Here is a 19,536-nt window from a genome sequence, read left to right on the forward strand (position 1 = left end):
GACAGAAGGGTCCCTGTCGCTCCTGCCCAGCAGACACCGCCATCGCCCGCCTGTCCCACACGGGCAGCGCGGCCCCGCTCCTGCTCCCGCCCCGCGCTGCGGCCGCTCCTCCGGACACGCCCGCCGCGCGCCGGGGGCGGGGCCGCCGCGCTGTGACGGACAGGCCCGCGGGCCAATGGCGCGGGGCGCGGCGGGCAGCGCGCGGCGGCGGGGCGGGCCCGCGCCAATGGCGCTCCGGTTGCCGGGCGCGATCGCAGCGGCGCCGCCCAATGGGAAAATTCGCGGCGCGGGAGGCGCGCGCCGGTTCGCGTGCGGCCGCGGGTGGCAGGCGCGCGCGGGGGTCGGCGGCGCGGGCACGGCGCGCGGCCCCTCACGCCTCCCGCACTCCTGCCCCCAGGTGCGAGTGTTCAGGAATGTGCCCTGGTCGGGGAAAAATAACCCCAAACAAATAATAATAAAAAAACCCAAACACCAAAACACCGAAACAAAAAGACGTGGGCGGGCGGTGGCATCATGGTCTAGCCGGGCAGTGCGCTCCCGTCTCCCCGCGGGCAGCTCCGGTTGTTTTCCGAGCAATAGTTTGGGGAGGGCGCGCGTTTTCCAGCTGTGCCCTTGGACCTTTTTTCTCTGGAAAAAAGGACGGCCTTGGGGCCGTCAGGAGCACCGTCAGCGGCAAGTCGGGTGCGGGAGCGGGGACCCCGCGGGCCCGATGGCAACGAGTACATGTGTTCTGTAGAGAAGGGGAATTCCCTCGTGTGTTCCAAAAATCACAGTAGAAAAGGTAAATGCAAGAAAAGGGTTAATGAGTACTTCCACCTCCCCCTCCTTCCTCCCCCACCCCCCCGTTGGATAAAGATGGTCTTGGATACCCTTTGTAAATAGGAATGTGGAGGTGGGAGGGGAAAATCAGCCGGGCTCCGACTACTCGGCTGCCTCGGTGGGTGAGCAGGCGGGAGGAGCCGGTGCAGCCCGGGCGCTCTCCCGGGGAACGCGCGGGGGACGGACGGGCACCCGCGGGGCGGGCACGGCGGGAGCGGCTCCTGCGCGGGGAGCGGGAGAGGAAGACAAGGGGCTGACATGCTGCCCAGCGGCTGCCGAGCGGTGTATTGAAGAGTTGGGGGGCTTTCCCCTTTTTATTTTTTATTTTTTTTAACGTTTCTCCTTTTTTTTTTTTTTTTTTTTTTTTTGTACACCGCCTCCTTGAAGCCAGTAGCAGCAAGGAAAATAAGCTGAGGACAGAGAAATAAGACGGAGATGGTGAGCACATCGCTGGCTTGGGGGTAATGAATGAGGTTGCCGGGCTATTTTCTGTGAGGTTCTTGCAGGGTGTAGTACGTTTCGAGGTGATTTTGCATCACGAATCCGGGCTAGACTTCTTTGTTTGCTAAAGGTTGCTGGTTCAGGTTTAACAGCCTTCATCAGTTTATTGTGAGATGCGCAACGAGGAGTTGATGTATGCGAATGCCTGAATTACATACGCAAGGCACAGACACAAGCAACCCCTAAACAAACCAACATTGTAATAACCCTGCAGTATGATGAGCAGCTCATGTCATGGAGGGAAGTCATCGCTCAGGTTATTTGTGGCGTGCATAGGAGATGAGCGTCTTTGTAGCAAAGACCAAACAAAACTAACCCATTTTTTCACACACGCGACATCCATTACAGACTTAAAAGCCAGACTTAGGGGTTATTTTTTAGTTTTCGCTTTCCCTGCGGTATTGAGGTCCACGGTTAAAATCTGACGTTTGCAGAAGTTGAAAAACTCTTTGAAATGTTCATTTCTAGTGAATATGAAATAGTAAAGACTGTCTTTCTTGCTTTTTCTCTTTTTTTTTTCATGTAGGCACTTGTTTGTGTGTGTGAAAGGGGGAATTCTTACAACATGCACTTTGCTTGTTACGCTGTACTGTTGTGCCTTTAGGTAGGTCACAATGCAAAACGTGATTCATAGCATGTTAAAAGCTAAGCAGATTTTTTTTTATCAAGTGAAGACCTGTTACTGTACCGATAGCTTAAACCCCAAAAACAAGTTTTGCGGGGGGGAGGCGGGAAACAGCTCTGCTGATTTGTATTAATGGGAATGCTTTAAAGTAAAAAATGCTGCTTCTAAATGACAGAATATTGACATTGGCTGATTGTAACTTCCTGTGCATAGGGTACTGCAATCTGCTGAGTACACTAGTCCTTTAAGGCTCCATAAATTTAGACATATTTTGTTTACAAAATTATGCAGGACTGCATGGTGCAGTAGTAAAATCTAAAATTTTAGTGATTTTAGAAATGTTGCAAGGCACTGCAAAAGAGAAAAAATGCAGCCTCGTATTAAATCTCCTACGGAAAAAAGGAAAAGGTTTGTTGCAATAAAGAAATGCAGTGACTAAAGTAACTGCAGGGGCTGGAGAGTTTGGAGTTTGTGTAGAAAAAATAACTTGTGAACCATATTGGGGTCTTCATCCTGGAAGGTATTTGGATGGATGGTTCTTAAAATTATTTTAAGCAGCATCTCTGTCAATTCTTGTCTGAAATATGTAAATTATATGCTCCATTAGGCAAATGGGTTTATCTTCCCATTGCTTGGCTAAAGGAATGCATTAGGAAGGCATGGTTTGTAAGAACAATAGTTTGACTGCATAGTTTCACTGCATGGCTTATCCTTGTGTATTGTTCAGAGATCATAGATTGTATTTTATTTGACACTGATGATCTTTATAAAGTGGACTTCGTTTATTTTATTTTTATGCCATAGTTGCTGTCAACACAAAAAACTGAATTTCAATTAATATAACCATAGTTTTTTACCTACTATTTGGCTAAAATAGATGAAAAAGAATTCACTTCTTTGAATTTCATCTATTAATTCAAAATCTTTGCAATTGATTTCAGTGTCAGAAAGTTCTTGATATTGGAAGAACCAATAAGAACTACAAATAGAGGGAGTTTCCCATTTTATTGAGTTAGGACCCTGTACTAAAAATGGCAGAATTTCTGCCTTCTTCTTATACTTCAAATTTTGTACAAACTAGTTTAGATTAGATATCTTGTCCTGACGACCATCTGTATGCATATTACAGTTACATAAAACTAAGCTTCTGTACTTGATTTTATGTAATGCAACACATTATATCTGCAGTGCCTTTGGTGGATCTTGGGTAGTGTCAGAATTGATACACTGCAAGGAAAACCTGTTAGAATTCTTGTGCTACCAGGTTTATAGTTTGTTGCTCTTAATATTTTATTGTGTGAGCATAAATCATTGACACAGACATTGTAAACAAATGCTGTAGCAGCTAAGTGTGATTTTACATTTGGCTTGTGTCCTTCCAGGTTAACCAGAGTATGACAGTATTCTGTCAGGTGTGGGGCATCCTGATAGCCAGCAGAGTTACCTTCAAAGCAGTTAGCTCAAATTTTTTACTTTCTTGTCTGCAGATACAGAATAAGGAGGAAAAGGCCTACTCTAGGGTTACACCAATATGGATAGGGAAGGAATTTCACATGTGTTGCATGCAGTTACCTTGTTCAGACTTCATGTGTGTCTCCTGGAAATGAGCAATGAGATTTTTAAGATTAAAATCCACCTATTTCTAGAAAAAGTGATCTTTCCAAAATGCAAGACATTTAGAATATACATATAACTTGACAAACATGTTTTCTTCAGAGAAGGACATTAGCAGTATCGTGGGTTTAAACTTGAAAATAAGAACAGGGAGATTTTCTTTAGCTTCAGGTAGGAGGTAACCACCTAAACATCTGAGAAAAGAAGCAATCAACTTAGATAATGAAGTGGCTTTCACTTCCTTCAGCTAACTTGTGTAAAACAAAGCCAACCCCAAAAAATGTTTTGTTCCCTGTTTGTCCTTTTCACTCCTACCTTTGCATTTCACAGGCCATCCAAAACAAACTGAAAAGCTACTTCTGGTGCAGTCTGCTGAGGTTCTAGAGGTCTACATTTTCTCTGTTAGCTTGGGTCACATTTGTTTTATGTGTATATGTAACAGAAATAGCTAATTCTAGTGAATCCAGTTATTTTTGTGGCTGTTTTTGTGCAACATTCTAAGAACAGATAGCTTAATTTAGTAATACCCAATCTTTTGAAAGCCTGACAGTCAACCCTCTGGCATTCACAATTTCGAGTAGCATTTGCTGTGTTGTCTGTAAATGGCTAATCATTTAGTAGTAAGTGGACAGCATCTATTGCTCATCATTAATTTATTTACAGTGATCAAACAAAATAATATTTTGGAGTCCTGATGAGACTCATTGATTGCCACTGTTTCACGGTAGTCTGGCATTTTGACCCACCAAAATAAATGGTTTTCTTGGAATATCATCTAATATTATGGATAAAAAATGTGTAAGATACCCAGTAGGAATGTATATATGGGTGGCATTTTAAAATATTTTAACCTTTTGTAGAGTTTAATTAATGAAGCTCTAGTTACTCCTCATTCCTACAAAGAATGTATATTTTCTTACAGTATTGTAAGAAAATGGGAGCTTACTATTGTTGGAACTAATGTGCCTTTCTGAAAATAATTAATCTTAACTAAGATAGTATTATACCCTTGAAGTGACTGGCTTCATTTTTTTAACAGGTTACTTTATCAAAATCTGTAAAAATTGGCACTGCATATATATATATATATATGTGTGTATATATATACACACATTTTTATATATTTTGCTTTGTAATTACATGGTTTTTGTTCCATCTAAGTAAACATCTCTGTGAAAGGTATCTTGGTCTGATTCTGCAAGACTTAATGCCTTATAATCAACTGATGTTAATTACGGTGAGATAAGTTGAGTGCTTTTTGACTGTAGTCAAATATATATTTAGACTGTATATTTAGAAAGAGTAAAACTGTAATATTTAGATCACAGATTCCAGACTAAGTAGTGGTCCAAGAAAGTAATTCTAATTCTCATCCGCCACTTGGGTAGTGGTGATGCTGCTGGCAGTGTCACAAGGTGCTGAGATCCATTGACAGCACAAGGGCAGGATTGTGCCTCTGTCTCTCTTTCCAGTTTATATTGCACTGGGAAGACTTTTCTGTTCCTGAGCTACATGCAGTATACTTAATTTCTTCAGATGTGATGGCTTTCTTAGACAATTTGGGATTTTTGTTCCATAAGGTCCTTGACTGGGCTGTCAAAATCTTCTGTGCATGCTTCAGTTGATGTTATTTATAGTTATGCTTTTTCTGCATCTCAGAGCACATGCATTTTGTTTCAGAAGCTGCGACAGGGTTTCCATGAGATACTGTGCAGATATACACCAGTGCACCACTAATCTATTAGCTTCTGATTTGTAGGTCAGGGAGGAATTGAGATTTTGCTGTCTAAGCAGTATCACCTCTTTGCTGCTTCAGTGCTTACATGACATCTCAAGTTGGCTGAAAATTAAAAGGACACTGTCAAGGTATCTTTCACTATTTCATTTTTATTATTTATTTTGTTTGCCTTGTTATTGCTGTCATAAGCCATTAGAAACTTGAAGTCTAGTGCTTTAGCAACAGGCCTTTGTCCTCCAGAACAGGTGCTATTTACCTGTTTATGGTTTATTTAAGAGTTGTGAAGCATTTACTGTCTTCTGAAATGCATTATTGAAGAATTACAGCTTAAACATTGCAAACAAGTGAGAGGGAAGAAGTGAGTAAATCATTTTGGTGTAAGTCCTGACATTTTGTTGTTACGATAAACTCCAAATATTTATTATTTTCCTTATTTCTTTCAGAACCTAGTAATTTGGAGTCTAGAACTAGGCATCAGTGCTTCCTTTACACTGTTATCCTTGACAGTGGACTTTGATACCAAGACCTGCATTCTGGTTGGATATAGTTGGAATTACCTGATGAAGAATCTGTGTAAGAATTCTTACAAGTGCAGTGATATTGACTGTTTGAGGTGCTGAGCAGTAGCTTTACAGAAGCTGGGCTTTGTGTATCACAAATGTCTTTTTTCTGCTCTAACTTAGTTGTCTTCCCCTCTTACTTCTGCTCTCATAAAAGGAATGATCACGGGGTTTTTTTGTGTGGAAAAATGTTGCCTTAACTTGTTCCTGTATGAAAATGTCTTTTATTAACTGATCTGCATTCATTGCAATGTAAAGTTAGTGAAACTAGACCTACTGTTTCCAGTAATTTAACTGCCTCTTCATCTGCTCTGGTGGTGGGAGTTCTACCCATGAGTTGGAATACCTCCATGGAACCTTCTCATTACAGTAAATGTTCTCTGTTTAATTTGGGTTATGTAGTGATAAAATTTTAAGTAACTGCTATTCAGACCAGTGATAGAAGTGATGGCTCAGACTTTTTTACTGGATTATCCTTTGGTGAGAAATGGTATTGTGATGTTTCACTATCAACAGTGTCCATGGCTACTGGATTCACAGCTTGATGAGAGCTGAATGTATATAATGATACTGGATAGTCTAATTTTTGCAGGTTTTAAAGGGGAAGATTATAATCTTTTTAACGGTATGCAGAGTAGCAAAGCTTACAGAGATTGCCTGAGAAAGCAAATTGCAGAGTGACTTAAAATATGTTTCTTAAAGTGCTGACTGTCTTGGGGAAGGTGAATCTCAGATGTGACCCTTAAGTTGGGGTGGCTACAATGACTTTTGGCATGTCAATTAGATGCCTGATTTAGAAAGTGCAGCCACTTTGGCTGTGGATTAAAACAGTGGATGCACACAGACTTCTCTGGAGACTGACCCAGTCTGTGAGGTTGAATCAAACCTTCTGACTGGCACTTTGTGAGCATCTCTCTGCTGAGTGGCAAATATGGGTGTTTTATGGGGACTATCTTCCAAAATTAGGAATTTAAAAAACGGGGGTAATCTAACGTTGCTTCTACAATTCATAATCTGATGTAAGGAAGCTTCAGTCATGTTCATCAGCAAAATGTCAATAACCACTCATAAAAACTTTGATTCAGTTTTGCATAGCAGTACATCTATTCTAATGGTCCCAAGGTATTCAAAACTGTTACTGTATGCAGGAGCTATAAATTTAAAAGTTTTCTGGAATGTTTAAGACACATATTCTTTTGTCCTGAATAAGGATCACATTTGATTTTGTTTTATTGCTGTAATGTCAAGTGAAGTCTCAAACACAAATCCTAACTTAAACTGGCAATGTTTTTCTTCTTTGCACCGCAGGCTGGGTCATGCCATGCTGGTATAACTTCTCCTCATATTTTTAGACTGGTTCTTTTTTAATTCAGTGTGACAATACAAGTAGTGAGTTATTGATGGCAGCTAAAGTGAGACCATTATGACTGTAATCAATAACATACCTGCATAGAATAACAACTACTACTGGGGACATATTTTGTATTGATTCAGAAATTTATGCTGTCTCCACTACACCCAGTCTGCTACTTTCATAATTTATGTAATAGAATCTCTACTTTAGAGAAGCTGTTACTAAGTTAAATACCAAGAAATGATGACATATCAAGATGTAAATTACATATTGAAGATTTTACTACAAGCAGAAATAGCACTTCCTAAATTCCTGTGGGTTCTGATTCAGGACCAAGGCACTTCCTTGCTGCAGGCTGGAGGATAATGGAAATCAAAACCGTGTTCCCTCTCCTGAAGCAGTATTTTAGAGGTGGAGGGTAAGGTGCTGTTTTTAATGTGGTGTGACGATGGAAGATTATTGAATTGTACAATCCATAAGTTTGAAACCTCTGTAGGTTACAACAATTTTTTTTCCCTATGTTTCATTGTGTTATGTTCCTGCAGGTGATAAACAATCTTCAGCTTTTACAGACTGCTTACTATGCTGATGGTGGGGTTTCTGAATCCCAATGCAAGCTCGTCTATCTAGTCAAGGAAATAACCACCTCATTTCATTTATGGTGCCACAAACCACTTTCCACTGTGCTAGAAGCAGAGAAGCAGTATGATAACTCTGATTTTTAGGAACCTTAGGATTTAAGGTTCTGAAGAACTAATGTTAAACAGAACTGAAGCTTGTTATATATATAAAGTAATATATACTGATCACTGACTGAGACTTTCAGTGATCTGTTTGGAATTTAAGCCCAAACTCTTAAAGGGATTTAGGCACCTAGTGCCTGTTGAATTCCATTATTTTTTTTACAATACTGTCAATGAAACCAAGGGTTTAGGAATCCTTTTGAAAGCTTAAATCTCAGATGTATAAACTTCCTTGACTTGGTTCTTTCAGGTTTGAGTGATTGTTACAGCTTTATTTTCAAATAAAGATAGATTAATTTGCTAAGACGTATTGACATGTATATTTAAATTACTGCAACTATTTTAAAAATGCACTTACAGATCAATTTAAGAAAAATGCCATTCTCCACGCCAAACTTAAAGAAGCTCTGAGCATAAAGCTTGATTTTTTTCATGTTTTGATATGAGTTTTGTATACATTTGGATTTGAAAGACACACTCAAACAATAAACACAGGAATTTAATGGCCTTTCTCACCATCCTTGTTAAAAACGGCACATTTCTGAAGGCATTTAGTACATTCCCAAAACCTGAGAAAATAACTGAGGTACATGCAGCTGTGGAGAGTTTCAAAATACAAAATTTTCATTTGTACTGATGTAAACTGTGTAATTAAGTCCAATCTCCAATTGAAGTTGTATAATTCAGAGGCTATTGAACATCCACACTTGCTTCAGGCTATCTAGTGGACTATATTGCCCACAATTAAACAGATGAATGCACAAATAAGGATAGGCATCCTTCCAACCAGTTCTAGCTATATTTAGCAAATTCTTCTCATTTCCCTCTCTGTAGGAGGGTGATGTTGGTAACCTTAACATTGGCCAAGGGAACTGTCAGTGTCTTATACTCTGCCCTACAAGGTGTTTTACTTTCCCCTATTGTTTTGACCTTGTATTTGCTCCCTTTCTTTTGGATTAACCATTTATATGTCCTGAATGAAAAATTTGCTTTGCACTGTGCATCTTCTTGTAGAAAGAAAAAGTTGTTCTCTGTGCCACAAAGGATTAGGAAGATCTTTAAAGTTTCACAAGTTAAATGTTCTGAAATTCATTAAAGATATAACCAAGGCAGGGGAGCAATGCAAAGAAATTTCCTTTTTATGGAAACTGAAGGTATGGATTCTGTAATTTTTTACATCATTTTTATGTATTACTATTTCAAGAACTGCAGTGACTCGTGTTAGGGTGCAGTAGCCTTTGTATGTAGCATTACCTTTAGAAATTACAAAATTGGTCTGAGAGATGTCCTATAATTGGCAATAGACAATTAAAGCATAAATAAGACTATGTGTTGGCTTATTATAGTACTTCCTATGCAATAATGAGTAAATACTGCTGTGTTTTGAAGGTGCAGTGTTTAGCCAAAGAAATTGGCTGCTGATGGTGGTAGTGAATGAACTTAACAAGTGCCAAATGCAGATGTCTGTTGCAGTAATGCAGTTGGGAAGAGGAGGCTGTGGGCAGGATTTGGTGAATGTGGGATTGAACTGTGTGATTCCACCAGTGATGCAGAAAACAAGGGCTGAGAGAGAAGCCTTTTAGCCCATGATTCATTAAAATAATGTGGGGTGTGGTTTGTCATGGTACCACAAAAACAGGGAAAGACTAATAAGAATTACAGGATAAGCACAACTATTTCTTTTGAAAAGAGGTTGAAATCTAGGAGGGAGGGATATTTTAAAAGTTATTTTTTCTTTGATGTGCTAAACCAACGTATTTTAAAACTGTGAATACAGTTTAAACCTGCAATACAGGTATTTCTATTGTTTCAGAAATGGACAAACTATGGAGCTGTAATCTGTAGGAAAAGTACTGATTTCACGGTTTCTGATTTTGGTTAAATACGTAGGGATAAGGCATGTAGAGATTTCAGAAGCTTTAATGTCTACATAGTATTTCAACTAAGAAAACTAGAATTTCACATAGTGTCTGATTTAAATGAGCTGTCTTCTATCTGTAATCTGTTAACTATATCTGCATGTACCCATGAGACTGCTATACAGAGGATATAATTATTTTGTTTACCATTTTGAGATTGATGTGAATGGAATCAATACCAGTTACTTTGCTTTTCATTACTGAAGGCATCTGAAATGTTGACCAACCTTATCTTCCTTGTGTCAAACGGATCACAAAGCCCTTATATACACACTATTTGACCTTCTAGGACATTCTTCAAAGAACTGGCAGGCTTAGCGTGTCACTTTTTTCCTCACTTGAAGAAATTAAATCTAATTAGGAGGATCCTACTAATACAATGTAGATACAGATTACAGGTGCACAGAGTGTGTGGAGAGTCCAGAATGAAAATAGCTGTAATGAAGAAGCTGGGGGAGGGGGAGACCCTGAAATAGGCTGACTTAATTATAAATCTTGTACTCTAAAATAAGAGACTTTAGTAGCTGCACAGATGTAAAGCATTTACAGAAATTTGGAAAATTCTACTGGGGAAAAATCTCTGATATTTTCTTTTAGAGAATGTAAAATGAGAACGGCATTATGCACAAATGCAACTGTTCCACAATTTTAGTATTAGTGATTAACTCTTGATATTTATTTCCCTCTTCTTCACCCAGGTGTGGTTTGACTGGATATACCTGAATTGCTTAAGTGTTTTAAGAGTGGAAGCATGAACAGAGCAGAATTGACTTTTCCTTGGGAAACCTTTGACATTTCACTGGCTGTTAACATTGTCCTTCTTACAGAAAATGTCACTTGAGACTGTAGTAACAGAGAACAAAAAAAAATGCTTTTGCATGCTTGTCATTTCATATGAAATCGAGTGACTGATTTCTGATTGAAATCTCGGGAGCATTGAGTTCATACAAGTTTCTCACAAGATCCCCTCTGAAAAACTGGTTTTTGGACATATTTTTTGAGGCAAGGAGTATTAATAGTAGATTATCTGCGAAACTAACTGTTTAAAATACCTTTGATACTATGAAACTGAGAGAAACTTACCGAGTATATACAAGACAAAATCCAACTGGTTTAAAGTAGGTGTCATATCTGGGACTAAAAAAAAAAAGTGTAATTGTTTTGTGTGTCCTTGTGTGACTGGGGAATTTAGAGCAGTCATTGGAAGATGAAGGAATCCAGCTCTCTGCATTATTGGACCCAGAGGCCATACTGTGTGATTACTAATGCATGCAGGCATGGTCAATAAATTTCATGGTTATACATCTCATTGTCATTTTTGGAGCTCATTGATTTAAGCAGCTTGCTCTGATTAAGAATATTACAACAGGCAGCACAGCCTCATAGGCTGACAGGTACAAAGTGGAGGAGTCTTATTTCAATCAAAAACTGAGGAAAAATTTGCTGTTAAGTGTGAACTGAATGCTGGAGCAAGTTGGCCAGAGGTTGTAGCAATCATGTTCCTGGAGTTTTTAAAACCTGACTGGAAAAGATCCTGAGCAAGTTGCTCAAATTGACTGTAGCAGGAGAGTTGCCAGGTGATATCCAGGGGTATTTCCAGTCTCAGCTGTTCTGTGTCTCCTGTGGAAAAGCAGAAAGTAGTTCCAGGGCTGCAAGACAATCTCCCTTCATGTTTCTCACCAGTGGGGGTAAGGCATCAGTGACTGTCCCCTGGGCTGTCCTGGCTGTGGAGGGGGAGCTGGATGGACAGAGCTGAGTCAGGCTGGGATGTGGCTGCAGGTCTGAGGGCACCATTAGCAGCTGCATTTATGAGACTGCAGTTTGTGTTTTTTAACCAACTTGGTTGTATCTATTTAAATTCAAATGTAAGGTCAAACTTCTGCTATTAGTGCAATAAAGAATTTTAAGAGGTTTATTTAAATTTAACGCTTCCACTGTAGTTTTATACGGCTGGCTTCAAAGCATATTGACTTACATTGAACATAATCTTCTAATGACTTTTGTTTTTGCCAGGAGATACATGTTTCTTCCATTATACATATTCTTCTATACTTGTTTGCTTCTATTTTGTACTTTTTAAGTAATATTTGTAATTAGTTTTCTACAGTGCCATGTTGGTAACAGCAGCAGGAAGCCATAGTTAGCTCAGCTGGAACATTTTGGCCTCTGGAGTTCTTGTTACTGCATTCAGAGTAAGAAATAACTGCCTGGTTATCTTTGTGGCATTTGGATACTCTCATCCCCTTTTTTGTTCAATATTTCTTTATTGGTTAGACTTAGGACAGCTGGTAGGAATAGTAAATCCAAATTGATTGTCACAGATATTGTCTGACTTTGGCATGTCTGTAACTAGGAAGATGAAAACAATGTGCAGTAAATATTTTGGACAAGCTGAAAGAAGTTTCTAAAATAATTCATAATTGTCCTGCCTGCTAGACTGGATACACAAAGTTAAAATTACTTCCTTTTATTTGTGCACATTTTTGAAGAGCCTCAGAGTTGCTGTGATGGTTTAATGAGCTGTGTGTTTGCTCAGTGCTTTTGTGGACATATTTCATGTTACCTGTAACTTCCATCAGAGCAGTGTTCCTGTGGAGAACATGTCCTGTGGCATTTGTGGGACTGGGAGAGCTGTGCTCAGTTTGCACCTCAACAACTGGTCTGCATTTAAGCACCTTGAAGACATATTTGAAATATTAAAATAAAGGTGTTTAGCCTTTGTTTAAAATCCCGTCTCTCTGGAAGGAGGTTACCTAATGAGCATGTTTTACTCATCTCATGGGGACAAAGCCTGAGCTGTTAAATTTGTGGCAGCAAAATGAAACAATTTTTGAACCAAGTCATCGTTTTCAGCATCAATAGAAGGTGATGCCCTTGTCAGCTGGCATTGGTTCAGCATAAGGTTCAGTCAGAATTGGCTGTGTTATGCTTAGAGCTGCTCTTTAAGAGACCTTCACCCTTCGCTCTGTTTGGGGCTGCTGCCATGGTGGATCTGTTGAATATTTATAAGAAACTATTACAGGCTCCTTCCTGCAGTCACAGTGTAGGCTCGTTAGCTCGTCTGGCAGAACAAAGCTTGTTCAAACTCACCGCAGACTCCACTTCCATCATTTCTTCTCTGCTTACTGTTGTGTGTTAAGCCACATACTGATTGAAGTTCCAAATACAGCTCCACTTGTACTCCTACAGTAGTTTCAAGGTTGGCTTGGTTCCTGAGAAATTCAGGCCTCGTGGGACCTGGAGTTGGGCAGACTAAACTTTTTAAACAAGGTTATGGGTGAAAGCTGGAAAGCTTGTTCTCTTGCTCTGCTGCTTGACTTAACTAATAGTTTACTCAGCTGTGTACAGAGATACTCAAAATCACACTGAATCCACACCCCTGGCAATTCTAAGAATATGACATTGCAAAAAGTTAGGAATCTGTTTCAATAGTAGGTGATCTCATCAAAAATTTTTATGGTACACTTGAATTTCTCTTCCCATGAACATCTTCAGATGCTGGAAAGAGATGAATTTTTAATCAAATATCAATTACCAGAATGTCAAACACACTTTTTGAGCAAAGTTGCTCATAAAAGAGATAAAGTTATAACATACATAAATGTAAGTTATGAATAATTAGAATTTCTTCCTGAACATTTCTTAGATCTTAGAGACGTGTAGGTAGCAGGGTATCCAGATTTGTAGATCAAGTGGTACCTTGATTTATTAAAAACTTACATTAAATCAGCTTAGTGTTAATTTCTGTTTTTCTTACATCATCATTAAGAAATTCACTGATTATTTACTTTTATAACAGGCCATAATTTTCTGTTTGTTATGAGAGTAGAAGCTGTTAAAATGGCTCATACAAGATTGACATATTGAATTAAAAATCATTTTGGAAGTGCAATTTAGGATTTGTTGCTATGTTTTAAAATCTAATCAAGCTACTAGTAGCATTTTTTTAATATGTAGTATTAACTGATGTCTTTTTAATATTATTTCTGATTATTATTATAACTATGTTTCTTTTGGTTTAGAGGAAATTGTGTTCATTTTTTTCTTTGGAAAAATGTTTTTAAAAGGGCAGCATTGGCAAGATTTTGCTTCTGACCTCTGGATTGAATTGCTCATCAGGCAAAGTCTGAATTGCTAAAAAAAAATGAAACTTTTGAGTAAAATTCTTGCCTGAGGTTGGATTTGTACTGATTCAACAGATTTTTTATGATTAGACCATCTCCCTCAGTGCCGTTTCTGGAACAATGTGACCCTTATAATGAATTTTATTTTGTGACAAACTGAATTTCCGTGTACGTGCTCTACTTGCTTGTGTGTTTCGTGTTTGTGATGTGGTTTCTTCTTTGTTCTGCAGCACTTAAAAGCATTTACTTATCAGAGTTGAAGATAAATAAAGCATCCTGTTAGTAATTAGCTAAATTTTCATTGTGTCATCTTAAGGGCCCTGGAATTACTGTGTCGAGACACAATGTTGTCTTACAACTTGTAAATTATGAAATAAAACATAAAATTTCCTGTGGAAGGTGGTGACACCTGGGAAGAAGATACAGATTTTGGGAGGCAGCCAAGTACTGACTTGCTTACAAGAATTGGGGAACAAACCCCAAAGTCTTCCTTCATAAAAACAGTCTGCAGGTAGTTGTGTTCATATTTTTTAGATCTCTTAAAAATGAATTTCTCAGATCTAAGAAGCTGTTTTTCCCACTGAGTTCACATACATCCTTTGTGTATCTGCCTGCTGTTGGTGGGTTCAGGTGAAGCTTTGTGGGTGAGCACTCTTCACCCAGAGCAGTAACCCCCCTAACAGAACAACCCCTATTTATTTGTGAGATTCATTACTTAAATCACTGCTGTAAATCCCTCTGTATCAGTGTGGCTGTCCTAGAAATCCAGTGTAGCCAGCAATAGGAGGGTCAATGGCTAGTGGTGCTTTGGCATTATAGTGCTATAGCTACACTTGGGCATTTATTGATCAATTGATTGATTTATATATTTATTCCAATCACAAATGGTTTTTGGATTTTATGACCCAAAGCTTTAAGTAGAAACTTTTCCACGTAGTAGGGAATTCAAACCAGATAGACTTTTCAGCCTTGAACTTTGCTTTTGGGAGGTAGGAACTCTAGAGCCTTGACTTCAGCTGTTTTGAAGTAGGGACAGCAGTGCAGTTCTGGCAGGTGTTTGGGCTGTGAACTGTATAGGAAGTTGTCTCATTCCTCAGGTCAACAAGCCATTAGTCACACTAGTTACAGAGTTTATTCAGAGTTTGATCTGCCTCTTATGTTTTCCAGGGATATCCATAACTGAGTTGTGCTTTTTATGAACGAGGGGAGGGGCCTAACAACTCGCCTGAAAGGGTGGTAAGAGTTGACAACATTTTTTTACATATATTTGCATTTCTTTCATTATTAAATGTTTTTGTGTATATGAAATCTAGAAAGCAAAATTGTCTGGAACGGTAAATAGAAAGATTGAAAAAGTAGCAGTCTCACAGTTGACATTTGTTAGCCAACAATAAAGTGATAAAAGGCTAAATTCTTTTTATAGTAATAGCCTGTAGTGACCTTTCTCTCAAACAGAAGGACTTTTGAACTGAGTATGGCTAAAATATGCAAGAGTTTGAATTAGCCTGCTTGGAATACCAAATCACCAAATAAAAACAAATGTTCGTTATAATCAAAATGTAGAATAATCAACTGCATATAATGCAGCTAATAATAAAGCTTCCAAAACTTTATAAATGGGCCTTGTCAAGATGTTTTGTTCTGCTGCTGTCAGAGGTGAACTGACTTCCCACCTCCTGACTGCCCTTTCTCAGCCCCTCAGTTTTGTGTTCAGCTGTACAGACAGATTTCACTTGGGGTTGTTCTGGGAGCTCTCAGTGCAGAAATCTGTGGCATGGGAATGTTGCACAGTTCTGAACTCAGTGCTCACCTCCAGGCATGGTGGGGTGTGGGCCTGGCTGCCCCAAAGCCTCCCTGCTGTCAGAGAACAGCACAGTCAACAGAGAGCAAGCAATTCATTAATTTGTATTACTTTCACTGATCTGAGAAGTTATTCCTGAGACTTAACCAGGCAGAAGCTTCCTTACCCAAGGAAAAGTAATTTGCATTGGTATAAAGGAATGTAATTTTAAAAACCTCGTCTCTTAAATGACTAAAACCAGAAGATGGTTGTACTTGCTAAATGAATAAAAATGATTGAATAATTCAAACTTCTAAAAGCTTTCATTTCTTTTTATTAGTCTCCTTTTAAATTTGTTTTAGGGAAAGTAGATTTTTGGATAAAAGATGGGAATACAGTTTGCACAGTACAAGCACATCTGAAAACTACTGCTTCTGAATATCCTAAGCAGTATAGAAGAGGTAGGAGATTTCTTGGGGAATTTTTCACTATGATAGTCAGCCTGAGGTGAAATTTGTATTTCAGCAAACTATTTAGAGCAATAGAAAATTATTGTAGGGGTGAAAGGGAATAAAGTAACAGGAGTAGGTGGTGTTATTTTTTACCAAACAGCCTCACTACTTGTTCAAAATTAGGTAAAAAGGTATAAAGCAATCAAATGAAATGCTGTTTGTAGAGACATGACAAACATGTATCTGTTTTTATTCTGCAGTATATTTGTTAAGGAATGTACAGCTTTGAAAATCTTCATGCTTTTTGTACTCTGAAGATTCAAACAATACTAATTGTCCTATCATTACCAAAGGGCTTTTTTTACAGAGTTCATGTCTGAGACTGATTTCTTGTTTCAGAAGTGGAGTATTCTCTGTATTCCTTTTAAAGAGTATGTCGCCCTTAATCAGGAGAGCCATACATTTTCAGAATGATGGTGCTTTCAATTTATTGCTTGTCAGCCCTGAAGAATGCTAGTCATTTTCTTTACAAGTGCAACTCATTGACTGAGACTGCTAACTTATAAAGCAATTTTAGGTTTATTTTGATTGGTTATTGGTTTGTGGCTTTTAATGATGAGATTGAATTGCATTTCTGTGCAATAGACATTGTGGTGAAAAATCTGGAAAGTTGGAGCCATTTGGAACTGCTCTTACTCCCACTGAGGTCAGCAGTAGCATTTCTGTGGCTTTCAGTGGGAGTAACATTATACTGTCTGAATGTGAAGACTTTTCTTTCAAAAAAACACTTAAAATAGTCTGCTTTAGTTAGGGTTACATGAAAACTAAGTAACTATTGTACTACTTGTTTATGGAAATAAAAAGTATTTCCTAAGTAAGAGAAAGAAGTCGTAACCATTTCTGTTGTGCCAGCGTATTGGGTTTTTTAATACCTACAGCTCTGGAAGTCATTGCACCACAAAAATTGGTTATCTAGAACAGTTTTGATTATATCCTCCAGTGTGTTTTAATATGTTGTCTGTGGGAGTAGATTTGAGCAAATCTACCGAGTGCCTTCTCACAAGGCAGGGAGTGGTGCAGATGAATCCTTGCAGGTATTAATGGTCATGTAAAGAGGGAATCTGGAATGGAGAGGAAGCATCATCTCCTGAATACATGGAGTTTTCAAAATTCTGTATTAGTTCTAAACTTTTAATAAAAGTTAATTATTAGTAGTGGCATTTTCACATGTCATTTAAGGAAAGGGTTATTTTCTAGAAAGGTGAACATTTCAAAAAGTGAGATGCTACGTTTGCTATGCAGTAACTGTCATAAGACTTTTTTTTTAAGCCCCTCTATGAAGATGCTATTACAAGTGAACTTGGCATAAAAGCTTCTAGCCCATAGCTGCCAAGAAATGATTTCTTAAACATTAAAAATAAGTGCCTTTCCAGAAATTAATACTAAATAGTAATTTCCAAAACTGTAGTTGTGTGATTTAAATGGTCAGTTTTGCTTACAGTATACAAAATGGAGTTGACTTGATTTGAAATGTGTTCTGGGTTCTGACATCAGGCTGCCAGATTTCAGACCTCAGCCATCCAGAATGGGTGTTTTTAAGCTGTTAGGAACATTTTTTTCCCTTGTAATTAATTTTCTCTCCCTAATTCATTGCTTGTAGATTTATGGCTGCTTATTTTGGGTTTCTACCATATTTTTTGGAATGATCAGCAGTGATGAATTAATCTTAATTGATGGATTACTATACATTAATCAAACTCTTACTTAATGTACTTGATATTTCTTGCAAGTAAGCTATTTTTTAAAATCATTGTCTGTAGTTAAGTTTATTAAATTAAGACTTGAGCAAATAAGAGTCTTTGTCGCATATGGGAAGCACAAGATATGACCCAAATACTCAAATTACCCAAAGTTAGCATTTTGTTTTATAAGCATTTGCAGCACAAACAAATCTGAATGGAATAATTTTAGAAAGGCATTTCCCCTCCATATAGTGTATATTATATGTAGATGTTAATTAGGGATTTTTCATCTGTGGCTCTTGGAGATTGTTTTTATCTAGTTTATCTGATGACAAGTCTATTTATCTCGTATGGGAAGTTTTACTATTGTCTCTGCAGGACATGGTTTACAAACTAAGTCTGATGACTCTGTGTTGTGTGCCTGAGAATTTACCTCTACATGATTATCTTTAGTTAATGATCATACAAGCTTTCCAGAATTGCTGCTGAGTCCTAATTTTGCCTTCATTGTTATCCACACCACTGTAGTGCCTTTGGTGGTGTTGAATAAATATAAAAAAGTACATTGGATTCTTATGTGCAATATGCATGGATTTAATAAATTAAAATTTTGGGAGCATCAGAACTACTGAAATACTGATTACTGAAACAGGAAGGGTTGGTTTTTTCTTTTTTGGTAGGATGTCTCCAAAATGTTTGCAAAATTCTTCACATCTCTGAAGTAGAATTTCATTGAATTGCCTGGCTAAGGTTGGCCTTAGAAGTCTGTGTGATACATTGTTTTGTGCTGCCCTGCTTTCTGCTTCATGGCTTGGAGAAAACCTGCTTCATCTGAAATGCATTAGTATTCAAAACCTGCATGCTTTTCTGGACTCAAAGGACTGATAATCTGTATTTGGGATATGCATGTGGAAACATGCTAATGTCCACCTACCAATGGAGCTCTACCTCTTTGCACACATTAGTATTAAACACAAATATGTAACTTCAGATCCTTGAGATCTAACTGCCAGTGGTTGTGTTCTGGTCAAACATGTGATGCAACTCCTCTGTCATTCCTAGTGCCATACCCAATTTCCCCATATGGATCCAATGAAGAGATTATAAGTTTAGAATTTAATCTGTACTTGCATGACAAGAGCCATGGGAGGCCTTCTTAATATTCATTCAGTGTTCTTAGAGACATCTCCAGCAAGATGGAGTAAGATGGGCACGGTCTATTAAAACTACAGTGAATAAAACTTTAAAGCCCAATCTCTTGATTCACATTTCTTACAGCAGCAACTCGATAGAATTGACAAGATATAAATATTAACAAATTTTCTGCATTTATTTAGATCCATTAAAGGCCTTTCCAAGTGGATAAAGGAAACTTGGATGATGAAAATAATAAACAAAAAGCATAAAGCATTATCTTAGAAAAATGTTACAATACCTGCTCGTTACCTCAGAACACCTCAGGAACATATCCTCACAGAAGAGGTACAGATGGAATTGAAGTGCAACCAATTTAGCTGCCATCCCATAGTGACTGTTTTTAACTTTTTCTTCAGGTGTTGAAAAGT

The 19,536-nt window shown here is 38.3% G+C and overlaps 1 protein-coding gene across 9 annotated transcripts in view; it reads left to right on the forward strand.

Moving 5' to 3' along the window:
• The first annotated feature begins 1,036 nt into the window (after nt 1-1,036).
• The window catches only part of ARVCF (ARVCF delta catenin family member), a 245,977-nt gene continuing 227,477 nt past the window's right edge, over nt 1,037-19,536 (forward strand). For 3 of the 9 annotated variants that reach the window (XM_088176225.1, XM_088176232.1, XM_088176227.1), the window contains exons 1-2: nt 1,037-1,257; nt 15,165-15,233. The gene's annotated coding sequence lies outside the window, so the exon portion shown is untranslated. Of the gene's footprint in view, nt 1,258-1,846; nt 1,925-15,164; nt 15,234-19,536 lie in introns of those variants that run through there. The other 6 variants (XM_088176231.1, XM_088176234.1, XM_088176235.1 and 3 more) reach the window with 4 other exon arrangements.

The sequence above is a fragment of the Sturnus vulgaris genome, chromosome 19 (assembly GCF_052056855.1).
Source record: "Sturnus vulgaris isolate bStuVul1 chromosome 19, bStuVul1.hap1, whole genome shotgun sequence".
NCBI lineage: Eukaryota > Metazoa > Chordata > Aves > Passeriformes > Sturnidae > Sturnus > Sturnus vulgaris.